Source organism: Haliaeetus albicilla, chromosome 5, assembly GCF_947461875.1.
Source record: "Haliaeetus albicilla chromosome 5, bHalAlb1.1, whole genome shotgun sequence".
Lineage (NCBI taxonomy): Eukaryota > Metazoa > Chordata > Aves > Accipitriformes > Accipitridae > Haliaeetus > Haliaeetus albicilla.
This window is the reverse complement of record NC_091487.1, coordinates 39,696,796-39,724,379: the sequence shown is the minus strand read 5'-3', so window position 1 is coordinate 39,724,379 and position 27,584 is coordinate 39,696,796. Positions and strand designations below refer to the sequence as shown.

General features: G+C 40.1%; 1 protein-coding gene across 15 annotated transcripts in view; it reads right to left on the bottom strand.

Annotated features, from left to right (window-relative positions):
- Nucleotides 1-27,350, bottom strand: part of SIPA1L1 (signal induced proliferation associated 1 like 1) — a 233,218-nt gene extending 205,868 nt beyond the window's left edge. For 9 of the 15 annotated variants that reach the window (XM_069784270.1, XM_069784276.1, XM_069784272.1 and 6 more), the window contains exons 1-2: nucleotides 27,208-27,349; nucleotides 4,469-4,571 (exon numbers count right to left, since the gene is read on the bottom strand). The gene's annotated coding sequence lies outside the window, so the exon portion shown is untranslated. Of the gene's footprint in view, nucleotides 1-4,468; nucleotides 4,572-26,497; nucleotides 26,656-27,207 lie in introns of those variants that run through there. The other 6 variants (XM_069784275.1, XM_069784273.1, XM_069784281.1 and 3 more) reach the window with 3 other exon arrangements.
- Nucleotides 27,351-27,584: the final 234 nt, after the last annotated feature.

The following is a 27,584-nucleotide window of genomic DNA, read 5'->3' as shown; positions in this document are numbered from 1 at the left end:
AAAAGTTCAAGATTATACGTGGAAGTTTAGGAGAATAGCATGATCTCTCACTGAAGGGTCTTAAAGAAACCAGATTCTCACAGAGTGAGAGAAGTTACTGGAAATTATAAACCATCAACAAATATGAAGTGGGAGACAAGCAGAAGCAGTAAGCTTTTTAAAATGGTGACCAAGGGAGAAAAAAGAAAAAAAAAAAAAAAAAAAGAGGATGATGTACCAATAACCTTTCTCAAGGATCTACACTTTGACCTATGCTCATAAACATGGAGTAAACTGACAGATACAGAAACTTCTGTAAACTTTGCAAAGTTAAGAAGTTTGAGATTCAGATTCAGAATTAGTCAGAATAATCTTGTCTGAAAGTCACTGTGGATAGCTACAGAAAGCTTGCACAGTGATGGACTGATTATGAAATAAAATGTTAGATTAAATCCATTGCCAATAAACACAACAGGAAGGGAAAAATAACCTCAAGTGAATCTAGATTTTAACAGGCTTCACATTTGTTGTTAACCCTTCAGAAAAAGATTTGAAGTCACTATGGATAATTCACCGAAAATACCAGCTTTACACCATCAAAAGGCAAGTGAAAAGAATTGGGCTGTTTTAGAAAGGAAAACAAAACAGTAATCATCACCACATACAATCTACCATGGTTCTTCCTGGCTACTGTTTGTTAATCACATTACTCAAAAAAGATGATAGAGGGACTAGAGAAAAAGTGACAGAGATACAGCATGGCTTCCATACAAACAAAAATTACCGACAATTATGGCCTTGGAAGGATTTAAAAAAAAAGCCACAGCTAAAATCATGAACATGAGCAGGAAATAGTTATCCACGCTATATAAGCATTAGTGAAATCTCAGTAAGATAACCAGCATTTAACAAGAAACTCAAGAGCAATTTTCTTCTCTGCAATATGTAATTGTGACCACAGGACAACATCAAGTTCAGAATTATGGTTTGATTCAAGAAGTTAATCCACTGAAGATCAGGCACTTCTTAATATAATACCCCAAATCTGTCATCTCCAGCACTGACAGTCCTGAAGCTAGTAGAACACTGTAAAAACAACTGCTTGTAATAACCTGTTTCTTATATTTCTCCCCTCATATTATTAAAAAAAAAAAAAAGGACAGGGGCAGCTGTTAGGTATAGTTTTAGCAGTATCTAAAGCTTAGATTTAGTAGTCCCCAAAACTGATACATGTAAAACAGTTTTGATTAATAAGCATCTAAGTCACTCTCAGATTATCAAAAGAAGTGTTGTTCTCTCATTTTTCAGTACATATGACATTCAGCACTTCCTGAATGCTACCAGAACTTTCTCTTAATAAATCAAAGCTCTCTAGCCACCATTTGGGGCAGGGTAGAATGTCACAAGGGTCACAAATGAGTCACCTGGAACTACAGACTAGCAACCAAAGTTGAACAACATGCTTCATTAAGCAGCACTCATAAAACCTGACACAAGGCCCACACATTCCTGTATCATCAGAAGATTCATATTAGGTTGAACTATGCATGTAATGAAAAAAAAAGGAAGTTTTTAAAATAAAGCCTCGGATACTGACAAGAAGTTAGATCCTTTTTCACGCACCAAATTTTGAACTGCTCAAGGCTTGCATTCAATCCTTATAAACATCTCTTATTTGTAAAGCACATAATTTAAGATTATGCAATTGCTTTATGGCTGCCCCAAAATATGATGTGCTGAAAGCACCAAAGTGTTTACAGACGAAGCTTGCCAAACAATCATTCCATCAAAACCACAGCTCAACCACTACTTGAGCTAAACTTGTTCGAACTAGACTGAAATACAGATGTAAAGTATTACGTTCATAGTAAATTGCAAAATAAACGCCAGGAAAACAAAAACAACACACCTGTTGGAATGCATTCACAGAAGCAATCTGCCATGCACATAGCTGGCAGTGCTACCCATGTCATTGTAATATAGATTTGAGAGAGGAAAGAAAAAAAGCAGAACAGTAATTTTCATTACAGGAACACAGAGAAAATTCATAAATACCTCAGATCACTGATACTGGTTAGGTGGGTTACTCCCCCCTCCCCAAACTGCACTCAGAAATGAAAGGAGTAACAGTCCCAAGGGGGGCGGGGGGGAAGAAGGAATCTGCCACCTACAGATTTCAAGTACAGCTTAAAACATAACTAGATTCTTCTCATCCAACAGCTGCACATTGTGCAAAGAAAGAGACACTGTCTCATCCCAGTTTCTAGTGCCCAAAATGACAGACAGCAGCCTCAGTTAACATCCTCACTGCAGAAAGATATAAAAACAAAAGAATTACAGAAGAATTGTTGTGGCTGTGAATTCTCTCAGAATGAGATAGCAGCTGCACTACACTCACAAAGTTGCATTTGTTTCAACCTATGTTCTTTCTGTTTTACAAATAAAAGTTACACCAGCTTTCAGATTTTCAGATAAGCAATTTCCTTTTCCAGTTTGATTCACTGCTCTTTAAAAATATACTAGCTTTGCTGGTCTTCAGAGAAGGAAACATGTAAAGACCCAGAAACACCTAAAGTTTCCACACTCTTTTTAGGATGTGGTTTGATGAGCAAATCTTTTGGTGCAGCTTCTTGCCTTTCCACTGCCTTCTCAATTGTGCAAGCATGTACGAGGTGGAGGAGGACAGACAGCAAAATGACTCAATGACTTGTGCAACAGTGATGTACCTGGGAGGAAGGCCCAGAAGCAAAATCTAGCAATAAAAGAGGCCAGTCATAATGTACTTTCAGGTGTAGATCTGACACATAAGGTACTCTAGTTCGTCATTAAGTATACTATGTTAAGTTGTGAGTCCCTTTTCTAGGCTGTCAAACAGATTTGGGAGACACATCTCTCAATATCAAAACTGCAAAGGAGATCGAGTGAAATCCAGGCCGCCAAAACCTGCACTTAAGCACATTTGAGCCTTAGGTGTTTATATGAGCTTAGAACTTTCAAATTAAAAAAAAAAAAAAAAACAAAACAAAAAAAAAAACCAACCCACACCACACAACCAAACTATATTAACCAGGCATTGCTCCTTTGGGCACGTAAGATTGGCTCACTAACATTCAGAAAAGAGGGCCGTTTGGCACACAACAGATTAACAAGGGATATCTCTGCATAGTTCAGCTTAGGTAGCAATTACCTAAGAAATTTTGAAAATTCACAAACTACCCTTCTACCAAAAAACAGCTCAAACTGCAATTAAAGACAAAGTATAAACCATTTTAGGGAAGAAAACTGAACTCATTACACTGAAGAGCCTAAGTACTCTTCAAAATAAGGCACTAAGGAAAAAAGTTATTAACGTTTTCAATAATTTTCTAATCCGCAAGGAGCAAAGAAGACCTAAACTATGGTTAGCTTACCTGTAACACCACAGTGTATGTTAAAACCACCTTTACTCTGCCCTCAGTTGTCCTTGTTTTAGGAAACATGAAAAAAATCCACCTGCACCCAGGCAAATTACTTTCCCTTGCTCCACCACATCAAGCAGAGAAACTCGTCATATTTAAAAAGAAAAATTAAGCCAAATCCATGTTAGCATTGCATTGCAGGAATTACATTTTATTTGGTAGAAATAAAAGAGCTTCCAAGTGTAAAGTGACTGTACTAAGTCAATTTTGCCACAGGATGATCCTTCCTGTCCATCAAGACCCTTCTAAATTCCTACAATGTAATTTTTTAAAAAGTCATTTTACTTTTGAGTCCATTAACAACACAGAGCCCACAAGAACAAAAGGTCAGAAACTGTTACAATGAATCGCCTATAGCTATGAAGCTACAGAAGTCAAGTGGTATAACACAGAGAAATCCAGATATTGTTTAACTATACACTGTGGAATAGATCGTCAAAAGAAATGGGAGGTTTCATTCTCAGTCCACTTCTGTTCAAGCTTCTTCACAATGTAAGCTTTCTACTGAATGCCAAAAAATTATCAGGCAAAACTTTAATATCCAACAAGAAAAAAAAAATATCTTTTCAAATTCAAATGAAATGCATTTGAGGATATTTCAAACCCAAAGCAACTCCCTGAAGTTATTCTTCAGTAATAGTCATTACCTCTATATACTAAAAACAGTTCAAAAAATGCCCTGCTTCCCCCTGGTTTCATAGCCAACAGGGCACTTCATTCTTATATTTCAAAATAAACAGACCCCCAAAAATTCACCTCCTTTCCCTCAACAAACTTAGTGCTCTGCCACCATAGATCTGTACTGTAGAAAGCACTTCATGTCTGCCACTACCACTTTCCAGGTTTAAGTACTCAGAATGATGATATTTTGCCTTATACTGGAACAGAGAAAGACTGAACTTGACTGCTGTCTTTACCCTTCATAATTTCCTTTGTTCTTCCCACTTATGTAGCAGGAAGTGGCACATTCTGTACTGCAGTAGCCAAATACCCACAAAAGTAAGGTTTATGCAAGATAAGTGAATTCTTACCCTGCTCATCAATTCCATTAGGTAGCTGTAAGTTCACAAAAATCTTCAGATTTTCATTCCTGTCAGAGTTAATATCTGGTCAAGTCCAAAGAATGGGTTTCACCTAAAATATACCAAAAGTTGGAGATTTCATTTTATGGCGACAGCATCATGATACCATCCCCCACCCCACCCCCCAAAAAAATCCTTTTCCTCCAAAGTAAGTGTTCTAAACTTGTTCTCTTCTTTTATTAAAAAAAAAAAAACCTACCAAGAAAAATTTTAGTCACAGTTGTAACCATATAAGCAATTCACAGAGCAAACTGATAAACTGAGTAAGACTACATGGCAAGTTCAATTATGGATGCACCATATGCTTCAGTATTCCTTTAGGTATACAAAAGGAATCAATTTGTGCAATTTGTTCAAAACACAAAAAGCCCTTTTGGCAAGATCATCCTTTAGCTGAACCATCAGTTTGAACACTTGCCTGACGAAAACATCAGCCATTCACATCCCACAGTAATAACAGCAACTTAAGCACAGGAATAACACCGCTCTGAACCACTTGGTTCTGCTGAAGGAACGGATACCTTAAGATGGCAGGAGAACTTGCCAGATCCATATGTTTATTAGCAGAAATAACCAGTGGTTTTGTGCTTGGTGGTTTGTTGTTTTTCCTAATTAACCCTCCTCTGATACTTAAGGTGACCTTTACCGAAGTCTCTCAGCAGTGGTACAGCAATAGCCTTAGATGGACACAGCTACTTCAGGTTTAACTCTGTTTCCCTCTTTACACGAGCTGTGAATCAGTAAATTTTAAAAATGAAATGTTTATGTCCCAACAAATGTATACAGCCAGAAGCTTCTTACATACAACTTAACTGAAAGCCGTTATCACAATAAAGTATGAAAATTGCAACCATTAATAGTGTTTGTTATTAGCCTCAATTTAAAAATATGGAAATGTGATTATACCTGGAACACATGTTCTGATATCAGTTTTTACTTCTCCTTTTTGCAGGCTGGAGTTAAGGCTTACCCTTCAGGAGACGCAGTGACCAGCAGTCACACTATAAAATAGTATGCCAAATCAGCAGCATTTTTTCTAAGTAAAGGCTCTCAACCAAAAGACAACCTGGTACAGGTCTAGAGTTCAACAGCAGCACACCCCTCCTGCCCATTAATTTCTCTTCTCTTCCAGTGGTCATTAGCCTATGGTTCAGTTAATTACTGTTTGATCTACTCACTTAGTGTGGATGCAATTATGCAAAGTGGAATTTAGCTTTTAAGAACAGTCTCCATTTTATCTACTAAAACAAATGAAAACAAAGACTAATCAAGCTAGTATTCTGTATCATGTATTCTCCCATCAGTGAAAATGGAAAGAAAGAATTGTCAAAAAAAGATGAAACTCATTAATTGAAGCAATTCTTACAGAACTTTTAAAAAGCATCAGCTTAAAAAAAAAAAAGCATCAGCAATGCCGACTACCTGCCTACAGAACCTTATGTTGCCTTTGCAAAAAAAATACTAGAGCCCCACTAGTGCCTTCTGCTCCTCAGCACTAAACCAATTCTCCTATTTGCTCAAGCAATTTTAGATCAGTCTGATGAAGTCACAACCAACTAAGAATACAAATTTATGATCAAGTGGAAGAGACTAAACACAGGCATCCCTTAACAGTTTTATGCATGATGTACAGGCAAAGCATTCAGTTCAATAATCCAGGCTGATGCATTACTTTTTGCAAAAGGCATATCACAGCCTGGGAACCTCTGTTTTCCAGGCACTCCCTGATAAGAGCATTGCACATGCTGTCAGTGAGACATGTTGAACCTTCTACAAGCATGTGGGCACAGGAAGGGCAGCACCACCACTCCGAATGATTGCCAAGATAGAGAAGGCATTTTACCAGGAATTTCTCTTTTTTCCTCTCAGCTTTTTGGGAGGGAGGGTGGTGTTTCAGGTTTTTTGAGGCTTTTTTTTTCTGAGGATGTAGAAATCAAAAACTAAAACATATTTACATTTATTAGATTACTTCTTTGAATTCACTAGTTGGGAAGCTAGGGACTAAAGAGAAACAGGACTGCAAGCACCTTGGCTACAGTTGCTTTAAAGCAGGTTTAGTTTCCATAACTAAACCTGCATTTGGTATATACTAAAATGCAAATACAGCCAGCAAGATCTTCAGATTCAACCTTCTTAGCAAAAGCAAAAATGAGCCAAATTAATAATTCACATATTACAATCAAGAGATATACTAAATGTTTATCTGATGTAGACCACTGTCCTAGAAGAAAATGATGACAGAAAGAAGTTTTAGAATAATTCCCACACATATGCAAACCTCCCTCTCCAACTAAAGATTGACTTAGGCTACAAGTCAAATATTTCTAGCTATTCTAATATTTTGCCACCAAGAATATTCAGGTTTTAACAGGAAAAAAGCTTAATAATGCACTTAGTGGCAAAGAAAGAACAATTAATTCAAGTTTACCATACTGCAATTTTCTTCAGCTTATCCATCCTACAAGCAATTCCACAGACAGAACAATTCACACGTAAAGGAAACTCAAGTCTGAAGTAACAACAGTTTTATTTCCCCTCCTTTTATTTTCATCTCCCAATCCCTCAGTCTTCAAAATGCACATACCATTTGTATTTCAAGACATCCAGGACACCAGACAGACCTTCACCCAGAAACAGTAATGTCTGTACAGCTTCCCATATAAAAGCCACCCCTATTTCATATAAACTAAGGCAGAGACTCCCCACCCTAAAATGCAGCTTTGCTTTCTCCCAAAATGTTCATGAATTACATGTAGAAACCAAAAAGTAGGTTGCCACAAGTTTAGTGAGTTTTAGTTGACCCACATCTACTATAAATATTATTCTAACAGTAAGGTTAGGAATCTGAGCAACAAAAATGAAATCCACTAAAAAAAGCAGAAAGTACCACCACTAGCTATACTAATATCTTGGCTGATAAGCCTTTTTACTTCCAGTGTTATTTTAGAAGCTCCTGAACAGTGAAGTTTCTGTAAGAAATGCATGTAATAGTTTCAAACTTTAAAAAAAGTTTGTAACCATAAATACTGTGGATGTTCTTTTTCTTCGGGTGACATGAAAAGAGCAAAGGGGGGGCAGGGCGAAGTCAATGTTCACCTGAAGCTGTTATGAAAGCAAACTAAGGGAAGGAAAAAGCAGACATGCACTACTCTGACAGTTAAAAAAAAAAAAAAGGCCCAGACAAGGCTTTCACTGCAGTTTTAACACAGACAAGTCTCTCATGGAGAGCACGCACTTTTACAAGTTGTTTTAAAAGAACAAATCATAGTTTAGAAAGCCCAGGCCTGTGACTACAGAAAGCAAGTTGCAGTTACATTACAAAACTAAGTTTGTCCTGTACAGGTGATTAAAAAAAAAATAAACCTTTAAGAGGTAGAAAACTGGAGTTACCTGAAACTCCACGTGACAACCCACATAATTCCATGGCAGATGAAAAGAATCACATAAATAATCTAAGAAGCACGAAGCCATTCAAATACACACTGTTTACATTTTTATCTCATCTGTGTCCACTGATCAAATTAAAAGAAAAAAGTAACATTGGCAAGACAGCAAGAGTGGCTCAATTAGACATAATTATGCCTGATAAATCTTTTCCCATGAGGTGAAAGGCAAGACAGCTGTGACAAGCACAGGCTGCAAGGTAATTTGTCCTTATGTCCTGAAACACTACATGGTATCTTATAAACAAAGCTAGCGATCCAACCTGGAGACAGCCCATGGCACAAGTGCTGCAGTTGCCAAAAAAACAATGTTGTGGAGGTTCCAGCAAGTTTTAGCTGAAGTTAGTCTTTGGCAAAAATCAGAGTCGTATGACTGAAAGAAAATGTTACCGTAGGAGAGACCTGAACCGAAGCCAAGGGTCTGAATTCGGGATGACCTGGACTCCACACCAAGACAGCTTCTACCGCAGCTAGCTCCTGCTCTGGCAGCACCGTGCAGCCCGCTAGATGTCACAAGCAATATGACAAAAGATACAAGTAGCAAGGGCAGTGTCTCTTTCCACTGGTTCACATGGAAGATTGATCCACGCTGGACAAAAATACATTCACTGTCTCTTCTCTGCTCCCCATCACCATTTCATTCCCCTACTCACTGTTTCTAAGAATGCCCGCTTTCACATTTCTCCCATAGGCATTTATTCAGGCATGACTTACTGATTTTAACTATGACACATTAAAATACGGTGCAAAGCGCATCCCTCCATGCAGATCAAACAAACAGTAATTTATAAATTGAAAGCTGACACTAAGAATAAAGCGGGCAGAAAACTACTTTTTCCACTCAGACAACCACAACGGTTTGTTTGATGGCTGGCTTGAAGAAATATGATATAAACCAATATAACATGCCACACAAGGCAAAATACATCAGTAGGATAACTAAAATGTCGTGTGACTACCCAGCTCAATTTAGACGGAAAGAAACTTCAAAGAGCAGAGAAATACATTGATTAAAGCTGCAGCTGTGTGAAACAAGTTTGGCTATGAATTAGAAAGTCTACTTCAAGCTAGACAATGTAAATAACCCTTTCTGGAAACAGTGATATGGTAAAAAATGACTCAATCAAAGGTCCTTCATGTGTCTAGGAATAAAAATAGACATTTCTGAAAATGCACCACCTCAAGCTGCGGGTAAGATTAAGTTAACAATATTTGCCTTGCAGTGCTTGTCAGTGCTCTGTCTAAACCTAGCAAGTGACACTTTTACTCAGCAGTAGTGAGATCTCAGCTGAAGGAGTGTGTCCAGTCGTAGACTGCCCAGTATAAGAAAGATGGACTGAAGCAAGCTCAGCAGAGAGACCATCAAGCAGTTAGGGGGCCAAAGTACATAAGGAACAAGGACCAGCTGAGCCAGCTGGGTTTGTTACTCTGGAAAACACCTGGGGGATCATCTTGCTTTCTACATCTACCAAAAGGGAGATTATAGCAAAGACTAAGCTAAACTCGCTATCATTGCACACCTTCAATTTACGCTAGCCATACTTTCAGTGGGGCAGGTTGGACCAGATGAGTTCGAGGTCCCTCTCAGGCTAAATCAGTCTACAACTCTGGAGACTACCCATCAAAATTTTCACCCCAATTTTCGATGCTGCTCTCTGATTAGTTATTGAATCACTACAGTGCAACAGAGAGTGATATCTACAAAATAGTGGCTTTATGTGGAATGAGTGAGGTTTCCAAAACCACCTGTGCAGCATCATATTTGATACAAAACAGTCATCACCTAAAAATAAGTAGTAAATTTTGCTGTAAATCTGAGCTGTGCTTTAGCTACCATTAGAAGTGTGGTAAATAGAAGAACAAACAGCAAGGTGCACAAAATACCAGTTTCCCTGAAGAAGTACAATTCAGACTATAGTACCAAGCTTTTCTGGAGGTACAGAGATGAAGCAGTGAACTGTCTTCTATGCATTTTTCCCCCCATTTTCCTAAGAAAAAAGACGCTGTTCTTTCCAGAAAAGAGAAAAAGACCTCTAGCAGACTCTGACTCACATGTATGCATCAAAAGTAACTCTTTAAATGCAAGCTGCAGATCTAAATCATGTGTGTGTCAACCTTCCAAAGAAAGACTGGACATTTCTGTGCATACCTGCAGAAGGACTATGTCACCTGCTTCTACAGGCCAGCAAAACACCAACGATATGGATGATGTTCTTTAAAAGCTTTTCAGAAAGCGTAACACATTAGCTAAGAGTTGTATCCGACTAGCAGATCAAAAACTGAATTTGTCATTCTGTTCCTTATCTAATGGAGAGATCCAATAAGTAGCTCTATCTTGCAGTTGCTATGTAGCTCACAAACAGAAAGAGAATAGAAATAAAACAATGAAACACAATTTTTGAATAGTATCCTGGAGAATCTTTTCCCTCAACATCTGACAGGCATTGTGCTGATGCACTGTTCAGAAGTACTTAAAACCGCAACGTTACACATCCAAAACATCCAACAAACATTAAAAAAAAATTACTGTAAAGACGACTGAACACTGAAACAGGTCACACAGAGAGACTATGGAGTTTCCATCCTCAGAGATGTTCAAAACTGAACCGGACAATGTCCTGAGGAACCTGCTCTAGCTGACCCTGCTTTGAGCAGCGGGGTTGGACTAGACGATCTCCGTAGCTCCCTGCCAACTAAGAACACAGAATCATTAAGGTAACTGCAGCTGCAGAGTCAGTGAAGGTTAGCCTCCATGAAAACAGGAAGGTCTGTATACACACATCCATCTGCAGAAACTGAGCTATACTTGCATAGTATTTCGTGTATTTTGCTAGATGCTTCTAGACATGATCATACCATAAACATGCAATAATCAAGCCAGGGAAAGACTCCTCAGCTTGTAGAAGATGTAAACAGAAGACACTCCTGTTTCATTGCACATGAAAAAAAACACTAAAAGAAACAGAAATCTCTCTCAGTCTTTCTAAACATTGCTGATAAAAACCGCTGGCGGCAGCGGGGGGGGGAGTAAAAATTTTAATGGAATGCATACAAAAATAGTTGGAAATTTTTAAAACCTGCCACAGATCAAAATAAAAAGAAAATTCATCTTACACCATGTCCTTATCAAACATTTTGTCAAAAGTTTCCCACTATTATAATAACAGTTGAATCTCCTCACCCTGCACTCTTTGACAGTGTAGATTCAGACATGTCCTGTAGCACCCCAACACTACTTATGAACCTCAGCATCTCCTACTCTGTAGAAAACTGCTCCCAGACCCTACATAAATTTTTTTGAGTTTTAAAAAAAATACTCAGTCACATCCATAAAGAGTATGTTTTCCCCTTTTCCAAAGAAAGGTCAAAAGACTTCAAAAGGTGAGACCAATTCATGCCTTGAAACGTAAATAGCAGCTCAGAGTAGAATCAGGTCAATAACTGAGAACTTTGAATATGTGAATGCCTTCAGAAGGAGATTCAATTTCCAAGCCAAGCCTAATAAGACAGATCCAAATAGAACATTTATGATCCCATTAAAATCTTTTCCTCTAATGGCCCCTTGTCTTTTTTTTTAAACATTCTCCAGACAAAAGATTTGTGGGTTTGTATCTATCAAAAATATTAAAGAGAATTCAAGAAAGAATTCGCTCCACTAGGACTGAATTATTTTTTTCCCTTTTACAGAATTAGAAATAGGCTTTGTTTTTAGCATAACATTAAAAATAGATGGTGAACAAAATGAAGATAAATGTAACAAAGATCAGTGTTTACCACATCTGAAAGCATCCTTCCATACCTTTAGACAATAGTGGTTGTACAACATATACAAAGATCATCCCTCGTTTAATCATTCAAACACTGAATAGAAACAAATACTATTTTAAGTTATTTGCTAGTTACAAATAAAATTGAAAAGTAAACTTCCTCAAACATTTGTAGAGAAGAAGTTGTCAGGAAGTTAAAGAAGATGAAATGCTGGTTTCACGACCACTAACAGCAGATCTCTGCACTACCACATCACCAACCGTGGTAAGTTTGAGCCAAAGGAGACTTAGGCATGTGATCAAATTTTATCCAGTGTGCCAGAACATGATACCAAATTGGTATCAGTGGCAGGAAAGTGCATAATATCTAATCCAGTATAAAATCATAGTGGTCTAAAATAATGCTTAATGCAAATAAGTCATGCTGCTACCTGCTACATTTGGGGTTTTTTTGCTTTAATTAAAGCAAACAGAATAATTTATGAGATTGATACTTTACGTATGACAACTATACTTTTGACCCAGTAATGGGAGTCCTAAAGCCCTGCTTGCAGCGTTCTTGAGCCAGTGTTCTAACTTCATAACCTTAAGATAAGTTTGGATATATTATTACATACTCTTCCCACCAACTAACATAGCTGTCTGTGCTATTTTTCTCTCCTCTTTTACCAAGAGGAAAGTTAAAAGCACTGTGTGTTACAGCCGCTCTACAGCCCAACGCCCCAGTGCTGATTGATACCAAATGGCTGAAAAAGGTTTAGACTTTGACAGACTACTGTCACCTAAACTGCAAAACTGTGTTATCAAGGCAGAAAAAAAACAAAACAAAAAAGTTATTACCCTAGAGGATTCGTGAATCATTATGGTCTAGTATTAGGCCTTGCAAATAGTCAGTGCAGGTGAAGAAACCAGTATCCTCCTCAACTCTTGAAGGGAAGAGATATCAAAGATCTCCACTCTCAGGAGCGATGAGGAGAAGGCGAGAGCTTACTGAGCCCAGAATGCACATCATACGGCAGTTGCTGAGATCAAGAAGCAGAAAGAGGAGTCTGGCCCAATTACTGCTTCACATGGTGCCACTGTCACAGACAACCAAAGTCAATATGCAACTTATTCAAAGACTTTCACCTCTCGGATATATACACTTTGTTTTGCCTCTCGAAAAAGGGACAGATCTCACATTGCAAACCTAGCTTGTAATCAATCCCAAGTTTAAAAATAAATCATTACAAATCCTGCTTTACCTGCAGCCTTATTGTCCAACACTCAAAAGCATTACAAGCGCAGAAGATACAACCTTTTCTCAAAGTCAGGATGTCCTCTTTGGATGGTCTCCCCTACCACATATCCGGTGAGGACAATTAGCCTCTACGTCCCTTGACTAGGTACCAAAGGAACCTGCTTAGCTTCTCAAACAGAACAGGAAGAATTTGAACAAGGAAAATGCTCAAGTTTTAACTGGTCAGACAAGCAAAAGCAAGAAAAAAACAATCTTTCACACTCATCACATCACCTCCTTTCAACAAAGCCTTATAAACACACTTACCAGGAAGCACCAGGCAGCCGAGAGGAAGCCAGGAGCATCTGGTGATAGTGAACTGGTAGGACAGTGAAAGGGCAGGATCCCATTTGTGTTTGGGCTCCTCTGATGGATCCCACATGTTCATAGAAGTTTGCAGGATGAGCCCGACCCTAAAACATTCATACATCTCAGTAGCATGTAGACAAGATTCCTCCTGAGAAAAGCTAGTATGAGAAAGCTCCTGGTAACCAATATTCTATTTTTCAACAGTAACACTGTTATACTTTGGGGGGAAGGAAGAAAAAAGAAAAAGACATCTCCCTGATACTAATTGATTTCCTCTACCAAAAAAACCACAAAAGCTGCTCACACAATGGTAGTGTTAACAACTCTGGAGAGAAGTGGCGAAAAACCAAGAGAGCTCACAGGACACTTAATGGCAGAAACTATTAAGCAACCTAAATACAGATATCACTACAGGCTCCCATCACATTTTCCCTTCTGCACTTATTTTGGAAGGCTTGACAGAAACCTATACCGAACAAGTAGTTACATGAACTAACAAAGCCTGGTACCTTCAAATCTCTCCCTCATAATTGACCAGATTTGATATATAAGAATACATACACTCAGCTGAAGTTTCTGCCGTGCAACTGTGTTAATCACACAGTTTCTCTGGTGACTAACAACATCCTTGTGCATGCTGCAGCTCTTGCCACCGCTGGAACTCAATCTCACCCACCCAGTAGTCTGCTTTTACAAAGCCTGTTGGACTCTAGGTGTGCGTAAGGGGCTAGAACAAAAGCCATCAAATTCAAAATATTTAGGAGGTTGGGGAGAAGGAAGAAGTGTTAGAAGAAAAGCAAACAAGCAGGCACACACAGAGCATAACCACACAAGTTGGTTTCCATAGGAAACCAAAAACTTTGAGGGCAACCTTGCCTCAAACCTGTTAGCAGAAAACTAGGATACAGCAACTGCAACCTCAGCTGTGACTGCCATGCAGCACAGATACTTGAGCTAGCTCTGAGCTAAAGAACACTGTCCATACGTTTGCTAGAACTAGACAAAAACTCAAATGGAAAAACTGCAAGAGTGACGATGTGAGGCACACTGGCCTCCTCTCACACGGCACGGTGTCAGCATAGACATTCTCTGAGGTACAGAGAGGCAGTACTTCACATGTAACTTTTGAACACAATTCTTCCTGAACACAACTTGAAAGCCCCCACCAGATATTAATCCAGATTTAAAGGAACACTTTAAAATATATTTTAATGGCCTCAGATTTGACAATTTCTGCACATTTCATTTACTCGTTCTGCGTGCAGTCTGTTTTATTCTTTTTGCAATTTTATAGACCATCTCATTCTCTATTGCTACAGGTCAAGATGCGTAAGAGTTCACTAAGATAGGGATGTCTAGCAGGCAATTAAAATCCAAAGAGCAATTTATTCCAGTATTACTTTAATTTGTAGCATGCCAGCTATTAAGCTGGCCCCTTTGATCTTCTGACCTTTGAGCTAAACCTGCTGGACTAACACCAGAACCAGAAACCCGACAGCCACATTAGCACAACGCTGTCCACGAGCTCTGCAAGCCCCACTGAAGAGGAAAACTAGTTAGCTGATATGCAACGCTATGCTATTGCTACTAAATGCTATTCAGATGCAAGCTACAAACTCAGCACAGCGTTGCATCATGCCATGTAGGCACTGTGAGCTAAAGCTATAAGAATTAAAACAAGGCCAGGGCGCAGGTTTGAGCACTAACCCATAACTGTCATGGTTTTGTTCCAAGTTTACTAACAGACATTGATGTACAGAAGATTCCATAAGGTTAAGAACGGTTCCCAGTAAACAGTAAGGGTTTGAGCCATGCAGAGCCACTCTGAAGAGCAGAAAGCGGGCTGCAGACAAGCATGGACATAGCCACGAGATTCCTGAGAGCTGGCTCAAGAGTCTCCAGCACAGCTTTACAGTTTTGAATAAATTCATCCATAGTAAGATGAAATCTAAAGCCCAAGGCAGCTTCTTCTCTGAACACTATTACAGATTTCTCATGTGCATGTTAAAACAACTTGCTCAAGGGCATCTGCATTTCCTTATTTCACAAAGTCAATGAGGTAAACTAATGAATGAATACGAGGCACTGATATTACAGTAATGTCACATCAAAATACAATCTCATTAGTACCTATAAACGAGTGGAGTGCACTCAATGCAGAGCAGCACAATTATCATGCAACTATGCTGCACCACATTAACTATGTAGATGATTCCTTATTTTGCCTAAAATGTCAGATTAGGGCTCTGGCCCTTTCCAGTTCATGAAAGTACAGACACAAGTATAAAATACTTACCTACTGTCAATGTTGTAATTATCCTGCTTGATTCACTTCCCATATATTTTTTTTTTTAATTGTTAGGTAGTATTGTCTAAAACTAAGCGGGGGTTGGGGGGTGTAAGGAAATCAAACTTCATCCCAAAAGTAATTGTTTCTGCCACCAGTAGAAACAATGTACAGGGCCTTCCCCACACAAACCCCTTCTTTCCCAGCAGCCTTTCAGATGGAAAAAAGGAACAGATCAGATCACATTAACTTTACCAGAAGCAACAGCCTGCTCCTCACATGTAATCATGAGACTGGGACAACTAGCTTTTGTTCACAAGACAAGAAAAGGCCCTGAGAAGAGGGTATTCTCAAAGCTGTATACTGCTATTAAAACAGTCCCTTCCCCTGCAGCCAGATCTCTGACCATCTAGTGTCTCAGAAGAGGTGACTGAGACCAGATGAGCTGTTCCCAAGGGACAGCTACAGCTCAAGGGGCACACTGTAAGCCCTTCTCAATTGTCCTTCTTCTGGGGAAAAGCCAAGCAACTTTTCAGTACAACTATTGAGTGAGATAATGACAACAGCTCAGTTTCACAAGTAGTTTTATTAATATTGTATATGTTCATCTTAATGACATTCAGCACTAATTAACATGGTTACAAACCAAACAGCAGTGGCACTTCAATAGTACCCTAAGTCTTCAGTTCCAAATTTTGACCACAGGGATAATATAACACATTGCCTTGCAACCCAGGGTGCCAGTATTCAAGTGACTAATCTACCTGAAGCTTCCATACATTTCAAGGGCTTTTGGCATCTCAGCTAAGACTAAGGTGATAACGAAGAAGGGTTACAGCAAACTAGACAGCTACTGCTATTAACATTTTTAAGTCAGAAACTCAGTGCAAACAGAACAGTCATTCAGCACTAACACAAGCTTCAAAAAGAAAAAACACACCACCTTAAGAAAGGCAATTTTTCTACCTGGCAAAATTGCTTTCAACCTCTAACGTGGAAAGGTTTTTTTGTACCTCCTTTATCAGCAACAAGAAAGCAACAAGTGTAATGCAGAAACCAACCACTATTTAAGGGTATTTTGCATTATACTATGCATACAATTACTTCATTTTCAAAAGTACTATTAAACACTAACATTAAATGACTTTACCTGCAAGCACCTAACACCCACATACTGTAGCAGAGCCAAGAGTTTTTACTGCAACCTGGAAGATGTTACTGAAGTAGAGCAGCAGTGTTCCACAAGCCCTTTTCTTTCCCCATGTAAAAAAGTGAGTATGAATGACCACAGAATTAGGTACACTGTCTATCCTATCCTCATGCAGCTTATCTGTTACAAGCAATGAAGTTCTAATTTGTAGCTAAGTTTCAAGTAAGAATTAATTCTAGCCATGTTTTCTGACAATACCTGGAAAGAAAGCTAGTCATTCTGGAAGAAAGCAGGATTCAAATTTAAGAAACTAGTCAGTTTTAAGCATTTAGCTTCATCTTTATAGAGCTGTGCTGATTCTTCTCCCACCTCCCTTCAAATAGATCTTCAATTCTTCTCTCGCTTTTAAAGCTGGAAAATCACAGAAATCTTTGGACTCTTCTTCTCTAAATTATAACTCGGGCAAAAGAGGGAGGGAGAGGGAGAAACAGAACCTATGATTCACTTGTTCATACAGTTTCAGCTACAGTATTTAAACACAATTCAAAAAATTGCTTTTTCAGTACTGTTACCTACCAAAAAGTAAGCATCAGTTATGATTATTCTGAATGCTTTAATGCCATGTCAAATGGAAGCTCATTGTTCCGCCAAAAATCTTTTAGCCCTCCACATTATAAAAACTGACAACTGTAAGGCAAACAACACTACAATCATTTACAATTCCTCCTCATCTGAACCCAAATTTTTCTGTCTAATAGTCAACGATCTAACAATTCTTATTACCCTTCTCTAGCTTCCCTAATGTTCACAGCATACTTTCCAATATGTTCCAAACAAATAAGTGATCAAATCTAACAATTCTTATTACCCTTCTCTAGCTTCCCTAATGTTCACAGCATACTTTCCAATATGTTCCAAACAAATACGTGATCAAAGTGCTACTTTATTTTAAATCTGTCCACCAGCTCTCCATGTCAATTATTTCTTCAAGTTTGACCCTTGTTCTCTTAATTCTAATTACCTCTTGCTATTACACATAACTGAAAGATGAAATGAGGAATTTATCTACAAATTCCTTCTTTAACTGTTCCTTAATTTCTCTCCTTATATCAGTTTGTGAGGCCTGTCTTATTTAGCCCCAAGTCACTTAGTCCCCTGCCTCAAGAACCTGAAGAAACCTGTCACCTGAAGTTAGACTGCATCATATTTAGGAGCACTTGGCAACTACTATAAATTGTTTTGGGTTTTTTGTTTTTAAGCAAAGTGCAGGTTTACAAAAAACACGGAACAGGAAAAGTCTCTCCCCTCCCCCAGCACTTCAGACATTTTCTATCTCTGGGCATTTTGTACTTTTACAAGAGGCAATGTTTACCTTGCATACGAATATTTCTCATGTGGCCAGCTCTGCAAAACTGCTAAGTTGTTCTGAATTAAATTGACTGTTCCCCCCACCCCAATTTTCAGAAGAGATGCATTATATATCTTAGTTAAAGAGCACATTCACAACATTTGCACTCTTGCCCTTGGCAGGCATAAAGTTGTTGGCAGTTTGAGGTAAGTCATTACACTTAAGATCCAAGAACAAAAAGATACTTCAGCAACGCAAGGATGGAAGACCTCAGTTCAGCTGCTCAGGTATGTAAGCACTGACTTACATACTAAAAAACTGAGATTTAATGATGCCAGCAATCAGCAGATAATGACTAACTTCTGTTAAAATAACAGTGATGAGCACCCTTAGCAACATTTAATTACTGCTTATTACCATACCTTTGTTTTACTTGAGATGTGCTTTAAATTACCAACAAATTTGAAAGTCTTTACTGCATCAATGCTACACATACAAGTGATTAAATTTGGAATATACAGCACACTTGCATGTTCACACCTAATTCTAATGCTGTTGTTTGGAGACAGAACATTTGAGAACAGAAGAGGTTATTATCTAGCACATTAATTAACCTTAAAAATTTTCTGGCTGAAAATAAATGTGCTATAGTACAGGGTTAAAATAAAAAAAGTCCTGACAATTTTAATGCACAATAAAAAAAAAACCAACCTATGTAGCTCTGCCGATATTCTGGCTTTGCCTAGATAGGGAGGCAATTGTATAATAAGGCAAGAATTAACTTATGGCTCTCAAATTATTCCATGGAGCTTATCCCACAGTTCAAATAGCAGAGTGGAAGTGTCTGTGGCAGGCAGTACCCCAGAGTACCATGACAATTCATTTCTCTGCACAGACATGCCCTAAAAGCACACAGAACTTAAAATCCCAAAAAGACCTTTTCAATTCTGAATGAATGGCATATTTTAAGATTATATTAGCATTTTCCTTTTGTTTATATTAACAAAGGCATCCTAGCAAAGATTCTCCTACAATCTCTATGTATGGCAATGCAATAAACAATATTAGATTTGGGACATCATGGGAATTTCCAGAGTTATGTCAAGTACAAGTCGACAACTACCCTGCAAGATGCTGCAGAAGTCAGCAGGGGGAAGGTTAAAAAAAAAAATTGCTTTGTCAACACTGCCTTCTTTGAAGAGTGCAAAAGAAGGGCAAAAGAAGGGAAAGAGGAAAGAAAAAAAAACATCCAAGGAAAAGACAAACTATGTAAATAGCTTTTACGTAAGTATCTCCCTTCTTTTCTCGCTTCTAAATGTGTGCTTTAGCAAAAGCTGGGGGAAAGCATCAGGTTTCACTCTTTATTCCTGCTGCTGTATAATCAATACAGTGCAGTCTATTGAACTACTTTATTATGATTCATGCAACAAGCTGTTAAATACATTTGCAAAGTAGATCAGTGCCAGTATCATGTCATTCATAAAGATATGTTTATTTTCAAGGCATGAGAATATTAAACCATAACTTTCTTCTGCACAATTATACAGTCCTCCTGCATGGACTGAAAGCATAAAATCCAATATCAGCCCTTCCAATTTGAGAAAAAAATACAGTGGTAGAAAGCTCAACTGCATCCAGCAGAAACAGGGAAGGCCCTCTAACATTTATTTGCTGGGGTCTAGTATTGTCTTCCACTTGACACATGCAACAATACCTCCAAAATAGCGTTTAGTTTTTAAAACATTTTTAAAAAATCAGATTGGTATTCAGAAAGTGAACAGAGCACCTTGTCCACAAAAACAAGAAGAGATCTTTAAATAGTTCAGAGATAAGAACTGTAATAACTTTTGTGTAACAGTGACACGTTTAAGCCTGCAGTTTGAGTTTCATCATGCATTGTCTATCTTTTTTTTTTTCTAAAAACATGTAGACAAAGCGTATTACACTTCAGAAATGCGGGGGGGAAAAAAAAAGTCTGATTTTTCCCGGTTTTTTCAGCAAGAGCAAATTTGTGCTCTGGCCCTACCAAAATACAAACGTTCAAGATGTGTACATTTCCTCTTACAGCGGCCCCTTGAGGGAAAATGAATAAATAAATACCGCCACCCCCACCCCCCCTTTCTTGCGTGCCCACAGATAAAGGAAATCGGGTTTCCTGTTGCAGGTTTGCAACCTGAGAGCCAGCACTAGGAAGCCCTGATAAACTGACACCCCCGGCAGTGCTGCTACCCAAGCAAAGACATGAAATGGGCTGGACACCAAAGTAGAACTGTTTCACATTAGTAAAATGAAATTTTTAAAAAATCGGTATGAGGATGGTCTTGATTTTTAGGAGTTGTTTAAACCGTATCTACACCAGCCTTTCGAACAGCGGTGCCCTCCAAGAAGGCCGTCCCGTTCCCACCGGCTCCCACCCTACAGAGCCCGGAGCGGTTTCACCCAGGAGTCCGACCAACCTCCTGCTCCCAGCAGGGCTGGCTTCCACAATTGCATCAAGCTGCTCGTGGCTTTGTCCCATCAAGCTTTAAAAGTCTTCACGGATGCAGATTCACTCTGGGGTGGTCCGTTCAATGCTTAAGCATCTTCATAATGATTTAATTTTTATAGTTGTTTTGGTGTGCATAAACTGGATTTCTCCTAGAAGAAACTAAACTAAGCTAAAACCCCCCCGGGGTTCACCAAATGTGGCCCAACCCTTAATGGTCATAATGGTCCAAACCGACAAACCACATCTGTGTTGGGGACATCCAATGTAGGAGACCAGACTAAATTCTGTCTGAAGTAAAATTACTGCAATACTAGCAGTGTCGATCTGGGAGACTTGCCACCCCCACCTTCAGCCAGACATCCACTTCTACTCTGCCAAATTCTTTGCTAGTGTAAGACCAAGTGACAAAGCCACACACACAGATAGCAATTCTGAAATTAGATGAAGGAAAAAAGCACTCTTTGAACCAAAAAGAAAGGAGAAAAAAAGTTATAAACCAGAAAGTTGTAATCTCTCTTGTAATACACCAATTGTCATGGATGTGCACTGAATACTTCAGATGACAGTACAGTTATGATTTTGAGTGAATGTGAAGTAAGACCAGTAGCTTATAATAAGTAAAATAAATAAATAAATAATAATTAAAAAAGAACCCCAGGCAATATGAAAATACAATTTCAATCATTCCAAAAAGTCCCAAGAACAATGTAAAAATGTTCTTGGGGCTATGCAACTTTTGGTCAAATCAACGAATGTATGTCTTAAAATGTTTAACTCTCTAAAGAGAGCTGTCTGTATTACCAACAAGAAAACCCAAGATATCTGAGCTGCTGATGTGAACAACTGGCATACAGAAAGTTCTGCTACCACAGCAGTTGTTTTACAGATATTATCTGCCACTATTAAAAAAAATTCTTTATTAATCCTACTTCACATCACATCAGCACACAATAAGCCTGTCATTTGAATTCAAAGGTTGAAAGACAACTGATTTAGCTGATGGCACTGTAAAACTCATCATGACTTGAGAAATTCAGAGAGCAGAGCCATGCTACAAAACCAGCCCTTGGCACCTCCTGGAATCCCACCATCTGCTGCACAGAGAAAGGCAGCAAGGCAGGCTACAGAGTAAAGGAAGATGCTTGGCAATTTCCCCCACCCAGAAATGTAAGCATTAAAATTCACAAAAATAACACCAGCCAAGTATATTAAACATAAACATGTCTCCCAAGCAGACTCAACAGACAACTTTCCTCTAAGTTATGCTCAACTTCTGACCCATGCTTTCTAGCAGCCTGGAATAAGAGCTTGTTTTCTGCTGATTTTGGCTAGTTGAGGTTTTTAATCCACTGTATCATCATCAATTAGGAAAAATAAGATATGTTTCAGGGTTAACTTGAAATGCTTTCACGAAGATAAAAGTTCATGTTAACGCACAAGTTCAACATCAGCATGTTTCTCTCACAGCTGCAGTAAAAACCAGTCTCTCCAAGGTCTAAATGAGTATTTTGAGGTAAAAATATTGTTACCTCAAAAGGTAAACAAACAACATGAAAATTGAAATAAACATGATCAAAAGGTTTTCGAGCACTGAAGGTAAACTATAAGGAATCACAAAGAACAATCCAACTTTAAAACAACTGTATGCTATATGCCAGTAGTTATTTAAATTTTGACAACTTCTGAAATAAAAGTTGGTCTTCAAGAAGCACTTCACTCATCTTTAATAACATCCATCTGAAGAAAACGTTCTTCCCTTTCTACAGAGCCCAAGACCAAAGGCAAAAGAGTATTAAAATATCAACAAAAAATCCTAAGTGCCTCTCAGGCCTAAGCATGAACGACTATTCCCAGTAACAACTCTTCCTTCTGTATTATGGTTTTAAATAACCCACATTCAGAAAAGTTGTTTTATACAGTCATGCATTTGTCAGGAACTTGATCTCTCTCTTCAAAACAGACATCCATCCACTGTGCAGCGAACAAGAGCTACTACTTTATTGCACTCCAGTATGCGACATGAGATGAAGTCATACAAAGAGATGAAGCCACGATTGATTTTGATCCTACTAATCAAACACAGGTTTGCAAGAGAGGATCCACTTACAGACTCAGACCTTTGAAACAACACTGATGAATGCTTGGTTAGCGATCATACAATTCACCAGCTATCAAGATTATGAAAAGTGTTATGTCGCCACATTCAAATGAATTGTTCTTTAAAACATGCTTCCACAAAGAAAACAAAGACTTGTAAATGCTTCATCGCACTTAACATAAAAGACATGTGGCAGAATCTAAATCAAACAACCCACCCAGCAAACTGGTGCCACAGAATTCAAAATTAAAGAGACTGAGACAATGACATAATTTAGCTTTACATATGCAAAGACAGACATCTAAAACCATTTCATCTGCTGATTCATGTTCAAAAACACAGTTAAATAACCAAGGAATTCTAGTGTCTCTGTGACTCCTGAAGGGTTTCCCAAAGTTCAGAGTGCAAAACTATTATCAAAGCTAACACCGAAACTGTTACAGACTGTGTTAGTATCGCACTGCCAGCTGCATAAGGATTAAAAATCAGAATTAGTCAAAACCACAAAATTTTTTTGTCACTCAGCCTCACCAGTGGCCATATTCTGTAGGTTTACAACCGTGCCTTCAGTTAACCATTGCTGGTAAGGTTCCGCTCCCAGAAAACACTGATTACCTTTCATTAAATAGAGGATATCTCAACTCTCACAGACCCATAAAATCCCACTTTATAAACCGCCAGCTTGAGAGTCCTCATTCCAACGTTAAACTGAGCTCAATGAAATATAAGGCTTAGGCTATTTAGAAGTTCCTATTTAGAGGGCTATACTTGAAATCAAGGGATTGGAGTCCTATCTCCCTGGAAACATAAAACACAGAAACAATATAACATTTTTTCCCCCCTCACTCACAGAAAGACACTTAACACGTGATTAATTTTACATGCCAAATCAATAAAAGCCTCACCTAGCAGATTTTAGAATATACGTATTTACACTGATAAAACAAATACGTAACTGCACTTACTATTGCTGTACTTCTGTCATAACTTATTAACAAGAAGTTAAACGAACGGGTTTCAGAATAAATGAATAAAAGTCTAAAAGATGGATAATGAAGTAAACAAAGCAAAGATATAAAAAGATATTAACAGATAATGAAATCACAGCTTATTGACTTTTTAAATATTTAAATTAAGGAGCTGCTGAGGAATAAAAGGAATCTGCCTGAAGCTAACAAAACCAAGGAAACAACAGATCAAAACTGTTTGCCAGCTAGCCAACACATAGGGTCAATGAGAATAAATTTAAACCTCTGAAAATGTCAGCATTAGGGAAACCAACTTGTGTGACTGAAATTTTGATGAAGGCAGAAGCTCTGCTTCTTTACCCCAGTAGGGTATCCCCGATGTCTAACCAGTAGAAGTAAGAACTCAATAGCTTGCAGCAACCCCCCTTGCTGAAGGGATTAAACTACTGATATGGAGAAAAGTGCTCCTTTTTCTTCTCTACAATAGACATGCTATAGGACAAAACAGACAGAGAAATAGAAAAGAAATTCAAATGGACCTCAACCCTTTCTCTTACTAAACCTAGCTCTAATTTTCCCAATGTATTTCCAAAATTATCCGCCTTAACTAGAAGAACATGACCTTACTAAAATTCAAAATAACTAGTAGGACTATTTTATGTTCTTAAAATTAAGTTCTGTTCTCCTGTCTTAGAGATAAAAAATGTGTTCATAGTAGCAGAATTAATAATTCTGGAATAGACATTTGAAAGGAGATATTTGAGACACATTTACAAAACTGACAGAACAAAAAGAGCTATAAAAGAACAAAATGCTCTTGAGACAGCAGCAGAATGCTTACAAGCATGGTAAAAAAAAAAAAAAGTCTTGAAAACCTTGGCGGGGGGGGGGGGGGGGGCAGGGGTAGGGAAGAAGCCACATTTGGACAGGGTTTTTAAAATAACAGCTATCCAAAAGTTAATCCCAAACCTTAAAATAACATTTTGGATAAACATGAGGGGGGGAGGGGGGGAAGCTCCTAAAACCACTTATGCATGAGTGGAATGATAAACTTACACTTTGTTATAGAAAAAACAGATTATGAATTACATGTCCCCGTATTAAGTTTTTATTTCTGACTGCAGCTCCACCCTTTCACAGTTGTGTGTCAGTGCCTACCTCTATACCTGCTAGTCTTTTAGTCAGGCAACTTTTTACAGCCCAGCAATAGTCAGAGTTGACATCCCATGTTGCTTCTGACTTCATGATCTAAGAGGTTCTGTGAACCACAACTGAAAGCTAAGTATGCCTATCCCAAGTAGCAATATTAAAACTAAGCATTTTATTAGCATCAGTAATACCTTCTTAATACAGTGTTGAGCAACTAAGTGCACATCCTTTAATCAACCATCCATAAATAAACCCTGTTAAAATGGGGGGTGGAAATCTGTCCCTAGTTACCTATCGATAAAGAGAAGACATAGTATTTACAAGAAACATTCAATCACAAAACTTTTCTTTTTAGCTGTACCTAAATAGAACACATGTGTTCTATTTAACTAAGAGAAAAAATAAATCTGAAGTTCCCACACTGTTTCTGGATTAATAACTGGTATGGCGTCTGATGGCCTAAGGCGTAAAAGCCTTGACAGTGAAACACATCTTACAGATCTCCCTCTGCGATTACAACTGCCACAAGCTTCTACCTCAGTACTTTCACCTGTCTCTCCCACCAGCTGAAGGAGAAGAGAGGCTAGTCCGGTAACACCTTCCAAATAAATAATGACCAAACCGTCCACCAGAGAAAACACAGATCCTTATTATCCAGTTAGTACTTGCAGCAACAACAGGCAAAAAACTGGGGGGTGGGAGAGACCGTTTTCCCTTTTACAAAACTGGTTTATGCCTTAAATTAAAGGAAACTAATGCTTAATTCCCATAGCTAACGAGAAAAAAAAAAAAACCCTCAATCAAAATTCCACCATGAAAGGACTGCTTTCTAAAGAAAATGCCAATCTTGATTCATCCATACAGGTCTGGAACCTAATGAAATCTGACACCTTTACTCTGAAAACAAATTTGCATTCTATTATCAACTAAGGTTCCATGCTCACAGATGCACTTCATTCAGCATGCAGTAACGGGTTCATTAAAGCAGCATCGCTAAAATTTTTAAAAGCAATTTTGCAGGCAAAATTTTTTAAAGCAATTTCGTAAGCAGTGTTATCCAAAAAATGCCTCTGTATTCTTCTTTGGGCAAGACACATGCCTCCCTATCTAAAATGTATGGATGTTGTGGCCAAGGTTACACAAGGAGATCTTCATTAAGTTGAGCAATTCCCATTTTGTATCACTGCTTCACCAGACACGAATGGGTGAATTCCTCATTAAATGAACTGAAGCTGCATCACAGTTATCCAGTGCAAATAATACAGTTATTTTTAAACATAGCATGAGAACATCAATATCAAGACTCCATGCAACATAAAATGGGGGAAGAGCAAACAAACTCAGCTGAGGAAGGTTATCCCCTTCTCTTCTACCCTTCCTCGCTTCTCCACCAACATCTCCTCCTCCTCCCTCCCAGCAAGAGCTGTTTTAAGGCATTCCCCGTTTTTCCACTTTTCCCGGCTCCCAGTGAAGAAATCAACCATCCGCAAATATGTTGCTCCTCCACCCCCTCTCTCATGAGCCGAGCCGAGCTTTCAGAACATCCCCACCGGCGCTGCCTCCAAATTACCCAATTGTTAGCATTACTGTGGTCTCCGCACCGGCTCAGAAAACAGCACGACTACACACCCTCGCTGGCTATAAAAAGTCAAGAAAGGGAAAAAAAAAAAAAAAAATTGAAGTACAACTTACAGCGCCGAACAAGAGACAAGTTATTTATTGAACCTCGAAGGCGGGCAGCGTGCCGCTCCCGGGCCCGCAGGGGAGCGTCGTTCCCCCCCCTGCCCCTCCGCCGGGCGCCCTCGGCGGCGGCCGCCTCCGCCGGGGACGGGCAGCGCGGGGAGCCGCCGCCGCGGTGCGGAACGGAGCGGAGCGGCACTGCGCGGAGCGGAGCGGGCCGCCGCCACTCACCGCCGCCTCCGGCCGGCCGCCCTCCCGCCGGGGCGCTGCTGCCGCTCGGGGCTGCCTTTCCTGAGGAGAAAAAGACACAAATCGGGAAAATAGCACCCGGCTCGGCTCGCTCCGGGGGGACCCGTGCCCGGCCCGGGGCTCCCGGCGCCCCGGGGGCGCACGGGGCGGACGACCCCCCGCCCGGCGGAGGAGCGGGGCTCCGGGCGCTGAGGCGGCGGCGGCGGCGGGGGGCTCTGCGGGCCACTTTCGCCCGGGTCCCCAGCCCTCGCCCCCGCCGACTCCGGGGCGGCGGCGCCGGCTGTCGGGCAGGGGGCCGCGCAGCCCCGGGGCTGGGGGCCGCTCCCCGCCACGCACACCCACCCCCCCCACACACCCCCTCGGTCAGCGGCACGGCGGCTCCCCGAGCCCGGCTCCGCGGCGGGAAGGAGGAGGAACGGCGCGCAGCCCCAGCCCAGCCCGCCCCGGCTCGGCGCTGCTCGCTCGCAACTCACCCAACAAAGTTGCCGCGGCGGCTGCCGGCGGCCCCGCTCGGCTCGGCTGGGCTCTGCGCGGCGCTCCCCGCCCGCGCCCGGGATGAGCTCACCCCGCCGCCCGCCCCGCTCCGCGCCGCGCCGCGCCGCTCCGCCCGCCGCCGCCGCAGCTCTCGCGAGAGAGGCTGCCCCGCCGCCCGCCCGCCCGCGCTCCGGCGGCGAGGGGCGGGGGCGAGCGGCCCCCGCCGCGCGTTCCTATAGCAACGGGCAAACGCCGGGCCTAGCGGGCGGCCGAGGCCTGCGCCGAGCTCGTCCCGCTCCAACCGCCCCCTCCCCGCCTCACCCGCGAGTTTCGAGGCGGGAGCCCGGGCGCTGAGGTGGGCGGGCAGCTGCGCTGT